Raw genomic sequence first — 23,439 nt, forward strand, 5'->3', positions numbered from 1 at the left:
ATCTTTCTTTTGTCATACCGGCGGAAAATTCTTACGTCTGGGTGCGACTTGGGCATGCCATACTGAGTTGTTAACTGTCAATTACTAAATCTTTTTGCATAGTCTCATGGGTCCCTGACCAGCCGCCGCCATTCATCGGGGTTGGTGACACTCGTGGGTTCAAAATTCATTTTTTCTGGTTCATTTTTTCGAGCATAAAAGAATTGGCCAGAGAGCGAAAAGGGCTAGGCGTTCTTATAGTTGCTCAACCATTTACATAGGTTACATTTGTTGTTATTAGGTTTATGTTGAGCCAATGGTACCTGGCCATAACTCTGGACCCTATAATGGGATCGGGCCAGTTCAAGAAAGGAACCGAGATCTTATGGTGATACAAGTTGTGTGCAAGTTTGGTTAAAATAAAATCATAAATGAAACAACTATCGTGCAGACAAGAAATTGTTGACGGACGGACGCACGAGACACACGGACGGACTGACAACGGACGACGGACGAAGGGTGATCACAAAAGCTCACCTTGTCACTATGTGACAGGTGAGCTAAAAATGACCAAGTTTTAACTAAGTCAGGGGCCATAACTCCTACACGACTGAATGAATGCGGACACGAAACCCCAGGTGCACAACTGCACATGCTGACCAACATTCCTGTAAACTTTAGTGACTCTAGGTCAAATTCTTTTGGAGCTACGTGCGACACAACATTAAAATGACCAATTTTTTACTAAGTCAGGGGCCATAACCCCTACACGACTGAATGAATCCGGACACAAAACCCCAGGTGCACAACTACACATGCTGACCAACATTCCTGTAAAGTTTTGTGACTACGCCAAATACTTTTGGAGCTAGGCACGACACAACACTAAAATTACCAATTTTTACAAAGTCAGGGGCCGTAACTCCTACACGACTGAATGAATCCGAACGTGAAACCCTAGGTGCACAACTACACATGCTGACCAACATTCCTGTAAAGTTTTGTGACTCTCGTCAAATACTTTTGGAGCTAGGTGCGACACAACATTCTTGGACGGACGGATGGAAGGATGGACAAGGGCAAATCTATATGCCCCCCCCCCCAAAGTGGGGGCATAAAAATCTGCTTGTATTTCACAATTAAATATGAACAGGCAGAAAAAAAATCCGTATTGTACCTTTAAATTCCATTTTGTACCTTTTGTATTATATGTTGCTGGACTACTTTCATTAATATGCATGACCTGACACAGACAACAAACAAAACGGTAGAGGTATACAATAAAAAGGTCATTATCATTAACAGTAGCTAGATCTGGGATTTTTTATTCCGCTCAAGTAGATTTTGCAGGGTTGGATCACACTTGGCACTTGCGCCCCTCATGAGATCCAATCTAACAACAAGAGGGCCATGATGGCCCTAAATCGCTCACCTGTTATCATTGCATTTGAGGACAAGAAGGTCCTCAGAAAAAATATCTAAGTCCAAAGGACAGGAACAACAAAGTAAAGAAATTTAACCAGAAAGAAAAAAAAATCTTACAAGGTACAGATATGTCAAAAAACACCTAAAAATTGGAGGTACCATCCATGTTGTACCACAGAAAAGTGGTCTCGGTTTTTCCCTACGGCCAATAATAAAAAAGTTACTAAAAATAAGCTATTTATATTAACGTAAAAGGGAAGTAATTAGAAAGAAAATTATTGTAAGTGATCAAAAGAAGGATCTGCCAAATAAATCTGTTGACATACAAATGTAAATGAAATTTCAGATCAGTATCTTCATGAGTTACGAAGATATACCCATTTTAATTTGAAATAAAGGGAGGTAATTTGACATAAAATCAGTCCATAGTTATCTAATCTGATTGGCTCAGTCCAACTAATGACAATAATGAAATTTCAAATAAGTCCTATAAGTACTTACTAATATAAATCCATTTTGACTACAATCAGGGGAGGTAATCAGATATAAAATAACTCTTGAACCTACGACTGGAACTGATTTGTCATGGAATCCAAGATTTATTGTTGTTGAAGATATTTTGGAAGTTTGTATAAAAAAAAACAACAAAAAATATAAATGAAGTCTCTATATGGCTGCAAAAGCCAAAATAGCCAATTTTGGACCTTTAAGGGGCCATAACTCTGGAACCCATGATGGAATCTGGCCAGTTCAAGAAAGGAATCAAGATCTTGTTGTGATACAAGTTGTGTGCAAGTTTGGTTAAAATCAAATCATAAATGAAGTTGCTATTGTGCAGACAAGGTCAAAATAGCTAATTTTGGCCCTTTCAGGGGCCATAACTCTGGAACCCATTATGGGATCTGGCCGGTTCAATAAAGGAACTGAGATCTTATGGCAGCACAAATTTTGTGCAAGTTTGATTAAATTCAAATCATAAATGAAGCTGCTATTGTGCAGACAAGGTCGAAATAGTTAATTCTGGCCCTTTCAGGGGCCATAACTCTGGAACCTATTAAGGAATCTAGCCAGTTCAAGAAAGGAACCAAGATCTTATGGTGATACAAGTTGTGTGCAAGTTTAATTAAATTCAAATCATAAATGAAGCTGCTATTGTGCAGACAAGGTCAAAATAGCTAATTCTGGCCCTTTCAGGGGCCATAACTCTGGAACCCATAATGGAATCTGGCCAGTTCAAGAAAGGAACCAAGATATAGTGATACAAGTTGTGTGCAAGTTTGGTAAAAATCAAATCATAAAGGAACTAAGATCTTATGGTGATACAAGTTGTGTGCAAGTTTAATTAAATTCAAATCATAAATGAAGTTGCTATTGTGCAGACAAGGTCAAAATAGCTAATTTTGGCCCTTTCAGGGGCCATAACTCTGGAACCCATGATGGGATCTGGCCAGTTCAAGAAAGGAACCAAGATCTTATGGTGATACAAGTTGCGTGCAAGTTTGGTTAAAATAAAATCATAAATGAAACCACTATCGTGCAGACAAGAAATTGTGGACGGACGACGGACAACGGACGAAGGGCGATCACAAAAGCTCACCCTGTCACTATGTGACAGGTGAGCTAAAAATCCACTTGAGCCGAATACAGCATGATCCAGATTGAGCAACTGTTATAATAACACCATTTTACTGTAGTTTTATGCGAATGTTAAAAGTCTTGAATTCAGTCATGCAGTGACTCAATGTTCTTTAGTATTATATGATACTCCACAAAGTTACTTCTTTTTTGTTGAGCTTACTTATTTGAAAATGATATAACAGCTTAAATGCATTTTCTCATAAACCAGTGCAGCATCTAGGTTCAACAACCACATGGTACCTTATCAGTGTAGTCAAATTATGACTTATCTCTATCCTCTTGTTATGCATTTCTGCTTGCAAACAGAACATTCAAGTATTCAAAGTACATTCAAAGTTAATTCAAAACACAAACATAATTGTATAGTGAAACGTTATATAGTAGACTTGTTTATTTATTTTAGAGTTGCTTTTGTTGCTTGTGATCATAAAAGAAGACTGCTCTGTAAACGCTTTTGAGAGGTACCATGTGATCACCAATAGCCAATCAAAATCTACATAATCAGTCCCACACAAAAATCAATGACAAATCAATAATGAAACCTTCTCATATCTGGCCATTTACTTATATAATGAAAGTAACATGATCACATAAACATTTATATAACACAAAGCTCTGTTGAATGGTGAGCATCAAATTAGTTACATATATAAAGGTAAAGGTAAAGGTCTTGTTTATTATAGTGTCACCCCTATTGAAAGGGCCAGCCAATTTGGCTTATGAGACACCTTTATTGTGCGTACCAATTACCTCCCAACTCCTACCACTATGCCAGGCGCCAGGCGGATAGAAGTCGGTAACCATTCATTTAACTAGCTCGCGGCTCACGAACCGGCCTTTTCGGAACGAGTCCCATGACAAACATCCCCCGGACGAACGCTCCCCATGGGGCTCGAACCTTCGACCTCCCGATCCCGAGGCGGACGCCTTAACCACTGGGCCACGGTGACCGGTATATATTAATACATGATAAAAGTCCTTATAATTATAAGCAAGTGAAAATATTGGTACAAAATAGGGCAAACATGTTAAAATGATAACAAGAGATCACAGTTATCTTGGCGCCCACCAATGTGCCATTTTTGAGTGTTCCAAATTTCAAGACTAACTGACTAGCTCAAGGTCAAATTTCATTTCCGTACACAACACTGTGCATGTGGTCCAAATTCCAAAGCTGTAGCTTGAGAAATATGAAAATAGGTCACTAGATCAATTTCAAGCACAAAGTTCTTTGTACACAAAACTATGCATGTGCATCAAGTTTGAAGGCTGTAGTTCGAGAAATGTGAAAGTAGGTCACTAGGTCAAAATCAAGGTCAAATTACACTTCAGAACACAAATCTATGCATGTGGTCCAAATTTAAAGCCTGTACCTTCAAAAATATTAAAGTAGGTCACTAGGTCAATGTCAAAGTTTGTATCGGTACACAATCCTATGCATGTGGTCTAAATTTGAAGCTTGTAGGTACAGAAATGTGAAAGTAGGTCACTAGGTCAATCTTTAGGTAAAAGTTCATTTCGGTACACAAAACTATGCAAGTGGTCCAAATTTGAAGGCTGTAGCTCGAAAAATGTGAAAGTAGGTCACTAGGTCAAAATCAAAGTCAAAATTTATTTTGGAACACAGAACTATGCATGTGGTCCAAATCTGAAGCCTGTACCTTCAAAAATGTGAAAGTAGGCCACTAGGTCAATGTAATTTGTATACATAATAATTGCGTTCAATTTAAAGCAATACATGTACCAAAAAGCATTAAAATTTTGTAAATTGTAAGTCGAAGATATAGAACTTTGACCAGAATGGTCATTTTATGATGCAAAACACCGGATTGTGATGAGTTTATAAAGCATTCGGAAAAATAGTTTCCAAGGAACTTCAGACTGCTTACTAGGACTGGGACGATTACTTGGTTAATCGGATCGGATTCATTTACTAGGTGAAACAGGTTTTAATTCTGCAGAACCACTAATCGCTTTCAAACATAAACATCCTACAATCCCAATAAAATGTATATTACTGAATGTGTACATTACATCCTTGACAGGATCGCACCTGAATGTGTTTATTGATCAAATTGCGGGGTGTATAGTGGTCCATTTCATTTTCTTCTGCTATTTTCGATTTTAATCACGTCTCGCATCATACTATCTTTATACATTTCTTTGACCAGCACAAAGACCCACTAAAACACATCAACATAATTAATAGCCTCTGATTTGCCATGGTATATTTAAGATAAATTACACCAAAATATGACTTATAAATTATTACACTGTTTGCAAACAATAAAACATGCCAGTTCCTAATGAAGTCAGTTGCTGGAAGTACTAGTACCTTGATACAGTCGCCAGGAAAGAAAACAGCGTTGATTCGATTTCATACAAACAATTAACCAGTTTCAAAATTTTTAAATCATCCCGGCCCTACTGATTACATGCAAAACATTAAAAAAATTCTATGTTATCTCTGTGAGATCCCTTTTTACTCCAGAACACCAACGGAAGAGGATAAAGTTCATTGTTTAGTATTAGTCATTGACGTAACGACATTAAAAAGCTTTCATCCAACGAGAACCACGACGACATATAAGAATTCAACAGAACAAACTCCTGACCAGTATCTGCTCAAGATACGTGCTATTACTAACGCGATGAATTCGAAATGTAAGTATCTAAAAGGAGAGCCAGAATCAATTAACTGAATGTATCCCGATAAGTGTCTCTCGAACACACGTAAAGGTAATAAAAAGGCTTAAGTTTTGCTCAAACCGGGGCTAGAGCGCCCAGTCAAAGCGGGCCTGCAACATTTTCGTTTTCGTCGTGTTGAGCGGCCTGTGAAGTTTTTAAATGATACGCAAATATAACTAAGACAAAAATGCAAAATGGACCAAATTCGTTCAATGAGCACAGCCCCTTCAAACGGAAATCATATAGCAATGCATGCATTTATGTAATGTTGTATACAAATAAGTAATACAGAGATAAAATATAAAGCAAACAAACGAATGAACATACTGGACTTTGAACGTGTAATGCCACAAACAAAATTTATAAGGCTTTAAACTGGTTCATATTGCACCATGCCTATCTCTTAATCCCCAAAACTTTGTAAAGTTTATCTTCGCCAGTTGAATCATGGTAACAGACGATATGACATGTAAAACGCAAAATGTTGTTGTAAATGTATATGAAAAAAGCTTTGGCAGAAGACAGCGCATCAAGAGAATCAACATTTGGGGCCTTACGAAATAGATCAGAAGAATATAAAAGCTAGCGCGGAGATTACTTTTATTAACATTGTCCTGTAACTTAAGAACATTGTGAAAGTGAGCACACCCTAAACCGGTTTTAGCTTCCTAGTAATGTTTTGGCTACTGACCGTTCCAATATGGTATCTTTGTTATTTCTATATCATTTGTTTGTCGGAAAATAGCTTTAAGCTAATGTTAATTGTTAAATTCATATCCGACGTTTAATAAAGTTTCTTGTATCTTGTATCTTGTATGGTGCCCTACTGAGTTCTATTATTTGTTCGTATTGTCCCCGTGTGTGTGTGTGTGTGTGTGTGTGTGTGTGTGTGTGTGTGTGTGTCTGTGTCTGTGTCTGTGTGTGTACGCATATTTGGAACTTGGCATTTCCTGTTGGGTATTTATTCTTGTTTTATTGAAAATATTCGTTTAAACATATCAAAAGCTAACCTCAAGAACCATTTACGCATGCACTCAGTGCATTTGAAGAAAAAATGATATTAAGAAAAAATTAAGTGCCCGAAAACAGAACAGAAGAATATCAGTCAAGCTTAGTTAGGAACTGTCTTGTTTAGGGTATAGATCAAATAAACCTACTGAGTCGAATATGCGTATATTCAACTCAAATCATTTTCAGAGGACACGGAATTTTCACCTGCTTTCCTTCTGACTGAAAATGAAAATGGCAGCAAAATATATATTGTTTACTTGGCTACAGAATGTGCAATAACAGAGAATGAGAGGTTTTCAGCTTATATTTGAATTTGAACAAAATACAAACATACATAAATGTTCAATGACATGTGGGGACAGCCGTGGAAAAGTGGTTTATGTCGCTGATTTCAAATCACTTGCCCCTCCTCACCGATGTTGGTGCGGGCCTTATTTAAGGTTTAGATATCTTCATGTGAGAAAATCATCCAGCTGGCTAATGGATGTTCGTTCGATCAACCAAAATGCTCGCATGTGTTGACAAAATGTCCAGAGTGGTGACTTGGTCAGGCTTGTGCCTAATTTTAATTATATTAATTGTAATTAATTAATAAATTTGAAATAATTGAAAGTAATCATTGATTGAGACAAAGGTCAGTTAAAACAATTTTAATTTATTAATTACTGACTCAGATCTGACCAATTATCGTCAGTTAAATCTAATTATTCTTAATCATGGGGCCATATCTATTAGTGCTCAGGTGAAATTTCACACTGCAAAGTAGTCATAATTTATACCAATGGTGCAGTAAAATAACAAGTTAACACCTTTTGTATTCTTTCATCACTTATAGCTTTAAAGTGCATTTCTGGTCTGTAATAACTTTATCTGTGGTTGCCACACAAAAGCTGTCATTTGTATTTTTCTTTAGAAAATATTGTATTGATGAAAATAGTGTAACTGATAGTAATTCGCTCTTGCCGTTTATCAATGTATTGAAAAAATAGCAGGAAAACAAGTTTTTGTCCAGTACTGTTTACCAATATAAAATGATTGTAGAGTGATTTCTGAGTGAATACAGTAGTGCCACTTCATATACAGAGACCAACTTGTAGGAAGCATACTTTAAGTATGGTTTGCTTAGGCACACCGTGAACGTGGCTGTATATAACATTTTTTTTTTTTGCCGAAAGATACAAGAAGAGATTTTAAGACATGATTTGATGAAATTTAATTATAATAAATTACTTGTCCTGAATAATAGTAGTAATAATTATTTGTCCCAGAAACCAAGTAATTAATTGTAATTTAATTGAGAAAATTGCCAAAAATAATTGTAATTAAATTAATTATTTTATAAGATAATTAGGCACAACCCTGGCCTTGATTCATCCTCTACCATCAAAGGTGGAAAATCGCCGTATGACCTATAATTTTGCCCATGTGACGTCAAACCCAACAAAAAATTAATGACCTGTTTTTCATCGTAATAGGTTTTTGAGTTGGGAAACATTACAGTAATAGATTATTCTACAACGCCTATGTTGTATAAATAGTTTGTTAATTCCATTTAAACCTAAATTTATCGCAGTGGGGTAGGCTGTTCACAATGCGATTTTACAGTCGTTTCATTGGTATTCCCAGTTTACCATAGCCTATTAAGGCTTGGAACATAGACTTAGGAGTCAGTTTAGGAGTCAGTTTATCCAGACTTTTACAATTGACTTTCCTAGACCTATTGATGTCTGTTTACATGAAAATTGGCTAGATGTGTTGTCCTGTTGGAATACCACATAGCAAGTAAAATCTTCCGGAAATTTGATACGCACAAAAAATCAAGGAAATACGGTGTTCCGTTAGGACCAGCGCCTTCTCCTTTTGAGCGCGAAACGCTGAGGTACGACGGAACGATGGCGAAGCTTGATAGTACGATCGCGAAGTGCGGCAGTATGATGGCGAAGCGCGACAGTACGACAGTGATAGTCCGTCGTATTTCCCGCTTCGCCGTTGTCATCGCACTGTCGCGCTTTACCGTCGTAGTGCCACTATCGTTCTGTCGTACTTCGCAATATTATTCTTGCGTTTCACCATCGTAGTGTCACCGTCGTACTCTCGCACTTCACCATCGCACTGTCGTACTTCGCCAACGTACTTTCTAGCTGCGCCATGGCATTTTCACGCTTCGTGGTGCCACCATCGTACAAAACAACTGATTACATGTAAATACATTATTATTTATTTTTCCACAAAGAGGTTAATTTTGAATACAATGATATTTTATTTTCATAAACAACACTTGGTCGGGTGATATTCGTTTAAATAACGCCCTATCGGTTGATATCAAGTTTTATTATCTCGCTAGTAAACAATGTAAGACAGCCATAGAGCAACGAAGACTATTTTTTGAACAGTACATTTCAAACAATATTAAATTATGATATTTTCTTAATATCATCATGCCAGATGATATTCATTTTCTTGACATTCTGTAGTGGGGATTTTCATTTGAATAACACTCGCGTGATATTCATTTGAATAGCAGCTGCCGGGTGGTTTCATTTAAATAATATCAGGTCTGGTGATATTCATTTCAATAATACAAGTGCCGAAAGGCGTTCCTATTATTTGGTTTAAACTGTTTTCATTTCCACATTATTTCCAATTATTTGATCATTAGACAGAGTTAACAATATTACACAATACAGAGTTTTATTTAAAGTCGGTCCATATGTAAGCAGAGGAAAGATGGTGAACCGCGACAGTTCGCTAGTGTCACTACGATGATGAAACGCGACAGTTCGATGGCTAAGCGCGACGGTACGATGGTGACACTACAATGGTGAAATGCAACAGTACGATGGTGAGACTACAATGGTAAGCTCGATAGTGCAGGGGCGAAGCGCGACACTACGATGGTAAAGCGCGACAGTCCGATGGCGAATCGCGACAGTACGATGGACAGTCATCATCGTACTGTCGCACTTTGCCATCGTATTGTCGTGTCATCACAAGCGTACTTTTGTGCTTTGCTATCGTACTGTCGTGCCTTCGCGCTGACGCTGTCCCTAACGAAACACCGTAGGTTAAAGATAACTATTGCTCTGTAAACTGGATATACACGGTTACTTAATCCTAGCGCCACCACCAAAAAGTCGACATTTGCATGGTGCAGCTATCACCGGTTTAAAAATGTTAACAAATGAATAGAATTTACATTAAATTCTATATTTTCATTTATAAAACTTATTTCAAATATCGTAGAATGAAGTGCCGTGTAAGAATCGTTTAACTACAGACTGACTATAACTCTGCTAAAATTTTACGTACATTGTGGAGTAAAGAGCCTTTTCCTGATTCGCACGTTTGTATTTTTTTTACATCTGTACGTAGTCCAATTATATTCCAATACATAGACATACTATTATCATTGAACATTATCTCGCAATTTGCATTGAAATGGTCTAAACCTGCATGACACTTACACGGGCAAACATTAGAATTAATGAAATCTATCTTTGAAGAAATATGCGCGTATTTTTTAAAAGTGGCGGCGCTATCAAATCAGTGATGGCGCTATTTAGAAGCGATATCGCTGTGGCGGCGGACGGGTTGTGTTAGAATGTCTGACTAGAAATAAGATGTTTTATTCTTATCCTTCCGTGGATTGTCATTTACCTTATCATTTTGATGTCTTAAAATCATTATAAACATATGCATGAGCAATTAGACAACAATAAACTTTTTAATCACACTCCTAAGAATTTAAAGAAGAACAGTATCTTGCCAAGCTTTTCCCCCGGAAACATTATTTTTTCGAATAAACACTAATATACCATGAAATGCAATTTCAACAACAAGAAAATAGACAACATAAAACATCGTCATGCAAATTGGTTTAATTTGTTTACCGATGTTGAAAAAGGTATATGATAAAACTGAGCTAACATTCCAAACAAAATAAAACTTTTGACAAGTCATTCACTATCAACTAAAGAATCCTTTTAAGATATGAGACGATTCTAATGATGATAATAATCACGGAGAATAACTTGAAAATGATAGCGACATGGAGGAATGTAACACTTATTGGTATTTATTTAGTATACATGAATTAAGACTTTTCCATTAATTAGACTGATAAATCAACAAAAAGTATGAGGTGGAACCATTGCGGAAGTATAAAATATGCTCTAGAAAATTTGAAAAGGGGAAAAGTTTAAAAAATAAGTTTCAGTCATTTCTGAGTTAAGCTGTTTCTAGATTTAATAAAATGCAGACTTCGGTCTACGGAAAAATCATATGTAATGATACATTTCTCGACAAAAAAAGCTATTAAAGATGTTATTTGGTTAATATTATTATTTTGGATATGGTAAGCTATGAACTGTTAGTTTCTTGTCTTTTTTGTGGGAAATAAAACTAGAAGTGCTAATTGGTAGTCTTAAGAAAACAGAAAACGCAAACCATACACCCAGCGCTACCACTACTTAATACTAGTAGCGGCATCACTGATGCGTTAGCGCCACCACTTTCAAAAGATACTGGCATATTTCTTTTAAAGAAGATATCATATATTTCAATATTTGTCTGCGTAAGTATCTTACACATTCAGACCATTCACATGGGCGATAATATTCTTATAATATGGCTGTGCATCGAATTCTATTTTGAAAACAGACAGATATTAAAATGTAGATACGTGCGAATCAAGAGAAAAGCTCTCGACACCAAACTGTACATACCATATTAACGAAATTACATTCTCCATTTTTAAACTATTTCTATCAATCGAAATATAAGACAGAATGTGGATATTAATAAACTGAAACCGGCGATAGCTGCACCACGGAAATGTCAATAGCTCCTTTCCATAGCATCACCTTTTGCGGAGGCGCAAGGGCTTAGCAGCAGTGATGTAGCATTGAATTGATTCAAGACGACAAATTGTATGGATATCCAGTAGTTTTAAACTGATTTTTATGCAGTGTACATGACCATGCTAAAATTAAAACAAATAAATTGGCAACTGGATCGAGTTACAAGCTCTTACGACATCAGATGATGACATATTAGATGAAAGAAAAAGGCGGGGTACTGCCTTGCAAAAGTCGTGGATGGGGACCCACACTTTAACAGCCTAACACTGAGCACCCCACCTCACTCTTATTCCGGATCATGTTCTAATTTTGCATCACAATTTAATGTTATCACAACTAGATGAATCTCGAATACAGTATATATAAAACCATGCGCTTATGTTCTCAACAAACATAAGGCAGCAAAGCAACACAACACGTCATGTATCATAATTCTAAATATGTCAAATTTTAGATGTATAAAACATAAATACGTAAATAAACATGTTGTTTTTTTCGGTGCAAAAAAGGATTATGATATGTTTAACCGTTTCAGGTATTCCGATTGTCTTACTTCTGACAAAAATCGATCTGCTGGATGAACACGTTGGTGCGAACATCAAAAAGATGCATGGACGCGCAACGGTTGAAAAGGCTGTTAAAGAAGCCAGAGAGATTTTTGGCGTTGATGAATGTAACATATTTCCAATCATCAATTTTGTCAAGAGTATTGAATTCAAACCACTTGCATCAATACCACATCTCTTGGCTATGCGTCATATTCTTGGGTTTGCACGCGATTGTCCAAGAGCCATCGGGATTAACCGGGCGGATGCACACTCTTAGATTTACATCTTTAGACAAGTACAACAGAAAATGTAGAATCTCGACAGGCCACATAAAAATGAAAATGTTGAAGGCTTGGTTTGATTGAGACTGATCTGATTACTATAAATTCTCTTTCTTTCCGCACTATGTTATACTACTGAACAACCTGCTTGGCCGTATGGTTAGTATCCCTGAACTTGATGATTTAAGTGTGACTGTAGCAACCATCCAGTATTAGACATGAGCACAATGTATATGTCTTTTCATTTATATCTTTTCTATTCTCTTTTTAATACCTTAAAAGCCCTTATCTTTGTTTTATTATTACTTGAGCTGATATTCTATGTAACAAATATTCCTTTTCACCTTAACTAGCAAGTCGTCTGGCACTGCATTTGGGTATTAATCGAAAATATGCGTTGACATTAGTCAGAAGATACATAGTAATAACTTTCTTACTTCAAGTCGGCGTCTATATTACTAAACATCTATCATGGAATATATTGATAAAACTAACTGGTGTTTCCTTTGAAAACGTTCATGAAATCACGACAGTTTAAAACTTTTACTTTCATTTCCTCATCGGTCAAAGGATTTGTCTTGTGATAATTTCTGCAAAACGGTTCACCAATACTCAAGTTTCAACGAAAACTAAAATGACGTTATCAGATGTAAAGAAAAATGATGATACTAAAAAAGATTCAAGAACACTTTTCCATAATTGCTGACGATTTATGATGAAGAGACGCTGTCAAAAAATTGAACATCACCAGTTTAAACGTATGTGGTCTAAGACACGCATAAAATATCATGACGTTTTAATGCTTTTAAATGCGTAAAATATTGTATGTGTACAATACTTTAGATAAAACCTGTTTGATTATAAAGATGTGCCAGGGTTATCATTTTATTTAAAGCCCTGAAAATCAGGAAGTAAAAGTAAAGTGTTTTATTATTAAAAATACTTCCATTGACCAAAGAAAGGTTACATATTTGACAAAAAAAAAACAAAAACAAAAAAAACAAAACAAAAAAAAAAAACAACTTTAATGGGCATCATTGAAGATGTTTAATTTTTTAATTTTTCTGATACTCAATTATTTGACCACTTTATTTTCAAATCATGTGTCGTGACAGATTACTATTAGTTACTAATATTTGTTATGGAGCATAACTTGCACATACAAACATGTAATACATTCTGTGTTTTTGTCTATTTAGTTTGCATATTTTGTTTCCTTTTCTATTCAATGCTCGATTGTAGACAAAATGTAAATTTACGTTGACTTGCACTGTGAAGGTTTTGTCATGTTCTTGCTTCATGTCCTTTGTAATTATAAAATACTATAAACTTGTTCTTTTTGTTTATAATTCAAAAACCTTGATGCTAAACTGTATAACTACCTAAACCAAAGGGAAACGCCAACGTCACAGGCACCTGTAATGCGGCTACGAGACTGGATAGGTTTTTGCACGATTCGAAGGCCAGCACGACTTGTGGATAGTAAAGTATCGCGCAACGTCTATCCCCTGCATCGCATAAATTATTTCGCTAATGCGACTTAGCATGACTTTCGCAATATAGATAATCCGTTTTTCACCATTTGTCCCCAGGAGCTGTGGATGATATACCGCCTTGTTAGCCTAGTGGTAGAGCGTCTGCTTCGAGTGCGGGAGGTCGTGGCTTCGATCCCCGGCCGCGTCATACCAAAGACGTAAAAAATGGTACTAGTAGCTTCCTCGCTTGGCGCTCAGCATTAAGAGGATAGTGCTAGGACTGGTCAGCCCGGTGTCAATATAATGTGACTGGGTGGGGTATCATGCCACGTGTCTACGGCGTGATATTCCAGTGAGGCAGCACTATAAAGTTGGACATTGTGCTCACTGATACAAGTCGTTAATATGACTGAAAAATTGTTGAAAAGACGTTAAACCCGAAAACAAACACCACCCCCCCCCCACACACACACACGCACGCACGCACACACACACACACACACACACACACACACACACAATATGATTATAAATAATTATTTGCTTTCAGTTTTAGTTTTGTTAAATTTTCACATCTTGATGAGGATACACCCGCTCTGTTTCTTATGTTTCTTATATTATCTATATTCTCTCTGTGAGTCAGGTGTGCTAGAGTGACGATTTCAACAAGCGTTATCAATATATTAGCAAAACCCTCCTCTAACAGGATTATCAAAAGATTATTCCGAACCTGTTGTTCCAGGCTCATTGGTACTATAGGGAGTTATAGAAGTCAGTAATAGCATTGTTGTCACTGTTGATTTGCAGATTGAAATCACCCATTATAAGTAAATTTTCATAATGTGGTAAGATGTTTGCTATGAAGAAAAAATATTCAACAACGAACTGGTTACTAGTCGATAGTGCGTGTATGGTCAATTTTTTGCAAACGCGTTTCCAAACACTATAGTCAAAGCTTCGAACAGTAACTTGGGGTACACCTCGCATATTGATCGTGTTTCTACAAGCCATCTTGTTTTAAATATTTATGTTAGTAACACTTAACTTGTAACCATTCTGAATCAAATCAGAAGATTAAAACATATGTTATTTCTCATCCGAGTTTCAGTCAAAAGAGCGAAATATATTTTCTGATCTCTGAGATATTGGCCCTAACAATCATTTTTGTTCACAACAGATCATGTGTACAGAGTAATGCAGCGTACATGTTCGCTTATATTTTTGTACTTCTTGCATTTCTTAGAGTATATCATTTTTTAAGCTCACACCATTCACCAATTACTTTACACATACCACATTGTTTTGTTTCTTTGCCTTTTCTATGTACAGGCTTTGTTATGTAAGCTATAATCCTACATTCTGCAAAGTCCCCTATTGTCCGATACTGTAAATTCAATATACCAAAAAAAGAATTGATCATTAGTATAGATGTACTTTAAAGCTGAACGACTGGTAATGTAGGATGTAAATTCATTGAGAATATTGTCAAAAAATTCACTGGATGCCAGCCATTCAATCGCAGCAATTTTGAAACACAGAAAGATGAAAAGTACATTCATATCGCATTTTCAGCACAATCTCATCATAAACAACAGGGTAAACATGGTTAGATTTAACAGCAAAGAAAACGTTTCTGCCTCATATGGCGACAGTGCTGTAAGTTTTGAACACATGTGGGAAATGATACTATAGACAAAGTTTGATGAAGTTCCATTCAGCGGTTCATGGGAAACATTCGTTTTAAACTATTTCTAATTTAGCTCTGGTGGCCACTACAAGGGACTAATCGCCCCCATTTAAATATAATTGGGAGAGGACCTTGTTTTTGTTGGTTTATTTGTTTTGGGGTTGACGCTGTTTTTTCGACAGTATTTCAGTCATGTAACGGCGGGCAGTTAACCTAACCAGTGTTCCTGGATTCTGTACCAGTACAAACCTGTTAATGACCAAGACTGATGAAGTTCCATTGAGCGGTTCATGAGAATATTTCGTTAACGGTATTTAGGGCCAAATACCAACATCTGACAATAACGTTGCAATACTAGTTTGACGGAAATCTGTAAAGGCGTTCATGAGAATAATTCTTTAAACGTATTTCTAGGTTTAGCACTAGTTGCCCCTATAACGGACTTCGCATCCCATTGGAACAAAATTGGTGGGGACCTACAATGATGATACAGACAATATTTGACGAGGACATCAAGCTGTTAGTGAGAAGAACGAGTTTAAAGGTATTTCTAATTTTAGTTCTAGTGACCCCTAAAAGGGCCAAGCATCCCCATTTGAACATATTGAGAGAGGATCTTATAAAATTTTTTAGTTTGATGAAGATCAATAGCGCGGCATCTCTAAAGTAGCCGTTTTGAAAGTATTTCTAATTTCAGCACTGAGACAAAAATAAATTTCGTTCTTTATCCCCCCTTCGGAGAGTAGCGAGTATATTGTTTTGCTAATTGTATTTGTCATGTCTAGATTCTAGGGTTTACTTGAGTGTTAACAATACGTAGAATGTACACCCTTGCTGCTATTTAAATGGCCGAGGCTGTCGTTGTGTCTTGATTACACTGGAAAATAAGCTGTATACTTTGCACTGAAATTTCACTATCCGAATGGGGGCGTCCGTGGCCGAGTGGTCAGACCCTTACCAATGTGGGTTCAAGTCTCGCTCGGGGCGTTGAATTCTTCATGTGAGGAAGCCACAGAAGGTCGGCGGTTCTATCAAGGTGCCCGCCCGTGATAAAATAATGCACATTCCATGCTGGAATGTCGCCATACGACCTATAATTGTGTCGGCGCGACGTTAAATCCCACAAAAGACTAATAAGCCGATTATATGATACACGGTCCGATAATCTGTATTTAAATGTCATTTCAATTCCTTTTCCGTTTGGTCTGTTCAGTTCAGCGCACCTGTCAAATTCTTTTGTAATACTCGTTGCATAACAGAGTCGCTGGTGTGTAGTATGTGATTTATGAAATAAATATCGAATTTTTCTGCAGATAAGGGACCACTATTTAGTGATTAAAGCTGGTATCTAAGCCACTGCCTGATATATAGCTGTAAAACTAAGAGGTAAACTTCAATGTTTTATCAGAAAATAAATATCTGCATGCCAGAGTCATTTAAAACATAGCGAACAGATCGATGGAGATACCATGCACCTGCCCGTAAATAGAGGGAGTATACCAAGCGCTACATAAGCTTTATAGCAGTCAGGCTTTCTCCCCTTTTCACGTACAACATATACTCATTTTGCGGCGGCGCCGTTTGTTTTCATTGAATATGCAAATTAAGCATGTCTCCCTGGACCAATGTAAACTTGTCTTATCGTCTATGGAAAAACGCGCGTGAAAGTCAGTAAAAATCACATGTTCTGTGTGTGCCGATTAGTCCAATCGTGGGATTCTCCGGGATTTCAGGTTCATATTTTCATAATTATGTAAAATATTGTTTGGTTAACATGCAAGCTATTTCTTCTTTTTTTAAGTTCTGAATTAACATATTTACAACTGATACAGGAAAATAAATGTTTGTATTACTCATTTATTGTTAGTATTCTGCATTAACTGATCCGCGAAAATAATGTTTAAATTCTATCTAAATACATATATTGTCAAATCGATAGAGCGGGGCAAAGAAGCAAAAACACAAAATTATTTGGCCTAGGTTGAAACACGAAAACCTTGTGACCTGTCATAAAATGACACAATAACGAATCTTTATAAAGACGTTCCTGTGTGCTAAAATAATATTAAAGAGCACTAGTGTATTGTGTTGTGACTAATCAACTGCACAGAAAATCAAGGCTTTATTGTAAAGACACAACTGAAGAAGTGGGCCTCAAATACCCTGGTTTAAATCCTAAAAGTAAATATCACAGTTTTAAAGATGCACCACAAAATAACTGTATTTATATGTATTTCCACGATGGTAATCATACATGCTTTACATGAAGACAATGAGAAATAAAAAGTATCTACTTATAAATTGACAGTGACATATATAAGGGCCAAGACAATGTGTTTAATATTAAATTAATGTAGTAGTATGCACAGTACTTGATGTATTAAGGTGAGTATAGACCACACTTTCAAGTTCGTTTCTACAGTGTAAGACAGTTATCAGTCTATGTTTATAAAACTGTACTGAGAAGAGAATGACTGAATAAGTTTGCAGATGAAGTTGGGAAAACACATTAATTCAAGGAGGGCCCAAATTGTCCACCTGTCATCTGTAGAATAAGTACCACTTTTTTTTTAATATACCAAACTAATGTCTTTAGTGAATGCGCTTTATCTTTTTTAAAGATATTTCTTGTTTGTTTTATGGCACTACTGTGTACCTCAGTGTCATTCACTATCAGCTGTGATAAAGCAGAGAATATCTGAATTTACATTTTGTTTATTAAATTGTCATGTCACCTGTACAAATTGAAACTTTATTAAAACAAAAACAACATATAATTTGCATGCAACCACTGTGGAATATTAACATTCATCACATTTACTTTATAAATAGCTCGCTAATAAATTGCCCTATTAACGATAAAATTCTTGTAGTGTAATGGCTAAATTTTGTATTTTATTTTTGATATTTCTGTCAGAGACTTAAGATTGTAAAAATAACACAAAAAAACTGTCCATTTCATAAATTATGAAAGTCAGACAAGATTGTCAAACCTTCGGTAGCCGGAGGGTGTCGAACAAGTACACATCCGTGAATTATTTTAGTTTAATTACTCTAAATATCCTTAAGTTGTTAGGAAGTTGAATAATGTATCAGCTGTGTTTTCCTGTGCTTTTCTGTATAAACTCTCAACATGCATTGTGATCAGGAGGGGAGACAGCCCAGGTGACGGGCTAGAAACATGGTCCCAGGTTTGGCTGACAGCTCCCAGGAACAGAAACGTATTAATATTGTTAAAAGATAGACTGAATCTCATTCAAGTAATTTATGTTAAAAGTAAGAAAAGGAACAGTTTTAAACAATTATTTGAACAATGAGTCACTTTTTTAGATTCTATCAAACAATTATCAGGATCAAGCTGTGCACTATTCTTCGTAGTAAATAAAACTGTTTTAACTGTCATTATGTGTTGTGTTCTAAAAAGACAACTTCAGGTACCTCGGCCACAACGTTACATTTTGTTCTATTTGTAACACTCTATTTGTAACACTCTATTTGTAACAAAGCAAATACTTGACTATTACAATACATGTATGAGAAACAAATACAAATGTGTCCTCACATGAAGTTATCTAAATGACCAGCTGGAAAGCAGTGATGTAATCATGGGCTGGAATACCTTATCATTGATAGAACTTATATAGTCTAAATTGTCAGTGTGAAATGAAACTAACTGCTAAAGTAGGACTGCTTGATCATGGATAATTTATCCATGATATTCATAAATTGAACTACTTTGTACAGCACATGAACATTTCCTTAATGTTATTAGGAATAAAATAAAGATTTTAGGATTGTCAGAAGAACACTTATAACTTTGGTATGACATCCCAGAAAAGGTAGTGCCAAGATGAAATAAAAAATGATCTGGTTCTAAATGGACAATACTGGTCTTAGATCCCTCACAAACCATGGACCTTAAAGGAAGGAAAAGCCGTTTAATGTACCAAACACATTTTTGTTGTGTGTATACCTGAACCATAATGTGTATAAGTTAATGTACTGTCTTCTATCCTGTAGCTATTACTTAGCTAATACATTGCTGAATCATCATTTAATGTTTGTTACATCATTATAACATTATTCGATTGCAGAGATTTTGTGTGTACCCAATGCTCTTTTGTGCTTTATAATTTCGGTTGTTTCCGATACCTCAGTAATTCTAGACATTTAAGTTGTTTGCACCCATTGCCTTGTGACAATAAATTTGCCATCAATCTAAGTGATAAACGGAGTTAGATAAAATTTGACGTGTTTCATATTAAATAACAAATACTTTTTTCAACATAAAAGGGAATACGGCGTAATTAATGCATAACATGTTCGCAGATCACCGGAAATGACCTTTCGTGTATTTTGCACGTATTATTGGCACAAGTTATTATCTACGTTGTATTTCGTGATGTTATTTATATTTGTGTACTATTTCTCGGAGAATATTAACTGATATAAATACACAAGTAAAAGTTCCAGATGCATAAAATATGCACGAGAAGACATTGGGTATATTGACAACAAATTAATTAAAGAAATTACTGAACTCAAAAAAATCCATATGCATTTTGTTCACCAAGATACAACCTTGTACTGTACAAACTTTGTTTAATTTACTATTATGGTACTTCTATACCTGTATTACCATTTTCCATTTGACTGCAGTATTAGTACTATCGTCAGAGACTTTACTTTTGGGTATTTTGCTCATTTCGTATTGTCACATGGAGGCTTGGTGGTTGTCGCAACACAATTTAGGTCATATGACAACGTTCTCTTTTTAAACAGAGAAAGGCATTTGTAATTATACATTAATAGGTTGGAAAGTCGCAATTAGACCTAAATCATGCACCAAAGCAATCAAACACAACAACAGCAACAAAATGAACTCTCAAGTTACAAATAATAAAAGATAGATACATATGTATCTTATTGCATTTAACCAAAACCATATTTATTGCTATTATTTTATATCTATTTAACTCAATAAATCATAAATATTTACGTATACAACGATTATGAGTAATGTTAAGTAATGTATAACGAAAGTTTTGCAAACTATTGTGCAACATAAATTGTTACTTTTTATATTTATGATTGTTAGTTGTAATTCCAGTTTAGATTCAGATATTTGCAGTAATGTTGCAATTTGAAAATTTGCCTGTAACTGTTTATATATAATAAAACTACAATCATATTCAAAGGTCAAACTATCACCAGTACTCATTTGCTTTAAGTTCATTTTGACTTCTTTTTTTTTTATAATTTCGACATCTCATCATAATCACGTGGGTACATGAAATGCAGCGTCAACAAATTAGAACTACTGATACTTCTTCACGTGATTGGTATTACATTCAATGACCTTCCGCACTCGAAGAGTAATCTCTTTTTGTATTTTAAATTCTTTCATGAACAAGTTTTCCAAGAACAAATTTAAGAATGATAACTTTCAAATTCACTTTAACTGGGTCGAAGAGATTTCTCCCTGAAAAAGTAAACTGATTCAAAAAGGAACTTTCTCAGTCACTTTCGCTTTTAAATGAATTCTGTTTAAATTCGATTTAATTAAGAAACTTGAAGCATCCGACTCAACTAATTAGTTTCGTACATTTAAGCTATATAATCGATTGCGCATGTTAGTTTAAGCAAATTAGTATCTCCGAGAAATTAATTTGGACAGTATAGAGCCGTAGAAACAATACTTTCAAATGTAAAGCCTTATCTATCTGCGTATTAAACCTTCACGTGTAACGCCTACAATTACCATCGATGTAGGTAAGTACGTTCCCCACATTTCGTTTTTACAACCGAAACTGAAACTACAAGCTTGTGATGCTGAATAATACTCAGAGAAATTTATAAATAGTTACACAGAAGTAATATCTATTAATAGACACAAAAATTCCCAGTAGCATGCTTATAAGGAGGTGAAATATAAAACCGGCAATAATTCTTTTCCGACACAGTTAATTTGTGGTGATATTAAGGTATGTATTTTATTTTTATTCAAGTGAGATAGTGCATGACGTTATGTGAGTTGTAGCTTAGATGATTTTTGTATTCAATAAATAACTGTTTTCTTTTATTCAAAAAGTGCAAGATTTATTACAAGTTACAGTACATTTGTGTATCGTGCATATATTTAACCAAGTATGCTTTGTGTTTCAGAAATTTAATACATACTGAATATAAAACAACAGTTCTATAAGAAAACGGTGCTAGGAACAATATTGTGGAATTACATATTGACAACGACACAAATCCAGAACGATCCATATATATTGAATTGGAACGCAAAATAGTCACGTTCAAGTCTAGCAGAAAAAAAGAACAGAAAGTACACAACAAACAAAACAAAAGCAATGAGAGTAATCGTCCTTCTCTTAATTGGGATACTGCTGATGGCCGTCCTAATTGATCGTATAGAATGTAAGAAACGTAGGAAACTTTGTCGATTTAACAAAGCAAAGATGACGTGCACTGACTTTATTCCAAAGAGAAGAAAATTTCGTAAAAACAAAGGCAAACCGAAAGTTGGACGCTGTGAAAAGAAGGGCGGTACATGTGAAATTTTCCAAGGTAGAAAGAAAGTACGTTGCTTTTGTGCAATATCATTTGACGTTTGAATGGGCTTTTAAAAAGGCAGAAATTATGTTGATACGGGTAGTGCTAGGCAAAATAGCCAATTCCAAAAAGAAAGTAGCCGGGCAAAATCGTCTGTCAGTGAATATGATGATATTGTTTGAAAGTATGGATATGTAAAAACTGTGACTTTAGAATTTGGGTATGTTTGACTTATATACATGATAATTCTGTATATATTATATTACGAAAACAAGTGTAACTTGTTTATGGTATTGAGATTTTATCAATCGTCGCAATGCGCATTCATTAAATAAGCAAACTACTGGTGCATACTTTAAAGCTGTACTTCAAACATTTATATCCGTAAAATAAATATTTTGTTACAATTATTAACTGATAGGTTAAGGAAGTATACTGTAATATGACTTTTTTCAAAGTAGTAAAATAGGACAACATTAAAGGGACATTTATGTGTTGGATGTCATGTGAGTAACGTCTGTCTCCCCCCATCCCCGCATTCACCCCCCATTTATCATCCTAAACAAAAATATTTCCGTAGAGGGCCAATACCAGACCAAATAACTCATATTTTTTAAATTTTAATGTCAGGTATTGAATGTTTGATTATGTCCCGACCTTTTGTTTATGAAAATTAGTCTTTGATAAACTGAATGTGTATATTTATATGTTTCTTTTTTAAGTTACAGATTTGAGATCTCTGCAGATTAATATGCTGTTTTTTCATTATTACAATTATTACATGTTGCACTTTAATGAATATCAACATTTTAAGAAATCCTTCTTGCCATTTATACGAGTACAGCTTGTGATTTATGGCAGCTATGAAAATTGTCTCAAGTTGACAAATAAGTATTTGTGCATTCTATCATGGATTAGTTCGTAGTCATATATTGTTTATGGTTTTCTTCTGCTGGTTATTGGTATTGTTTCCTAGATATTCTGCTCAATTCTTGAGCTAAAGAATAATACATAAGACAATATCTGTTGTATTACCTTTTGAACTATTATGTCACTTTTGTTATGTACATAATTATGTATATATGGTTTTGTTTTTATCAAATAATAATTTGCTGTACATATGCTTTGTTAAATTTGTTATGTTTTGTTTTCTAATAAAATTTTAACATAAACCTGCTTCACTTTTCATATTTAGTCGACTATGATACTATTGGATAGACAGTACTCTCGACCTCGTAACAAGGTTGTCTCATATTGTTTAAACAGCCATTATCTATGTATGCACAG

At 35.3% G+C, this 23,439-nt stretch overlaps 1 long non-coding RNA gene across 1 annotated transcript; it reads left to right on the forward strand.

The window, feature by feature from the left end:
* Positions 1 to 5,525: 5,525 nt before the first annotated feature.
* Positions 5,526 to 13,764, forward strand: LOC123540511 (uncharacterized). The gene is made up of 2 exons (XR_008367528.1): positions 5,526 to 5,706; positions 12,136 to 13,764. It is a non-coding gene; the product is annotated as an uncharacterized LOC123540511 (long non-coding RNA).
* The last annotated feature ends 9,675 nt before the right edge of the window (positions 13,765 to 23,439 follow it).

This window comes from Mercenaria mercenaria, chromosome 16, assembly GCF_021730395.1.
Source record: "Mercenaria mercenaria strain notata chromosome 16, MADL_Memer_1, whole genome shotgun sequence".
NCBI lineage: Eukaryota > Metazoa > Mollusca > Bivalvia > Venerida > Veneridae > Mercenaria > Mercenaria mercenaria.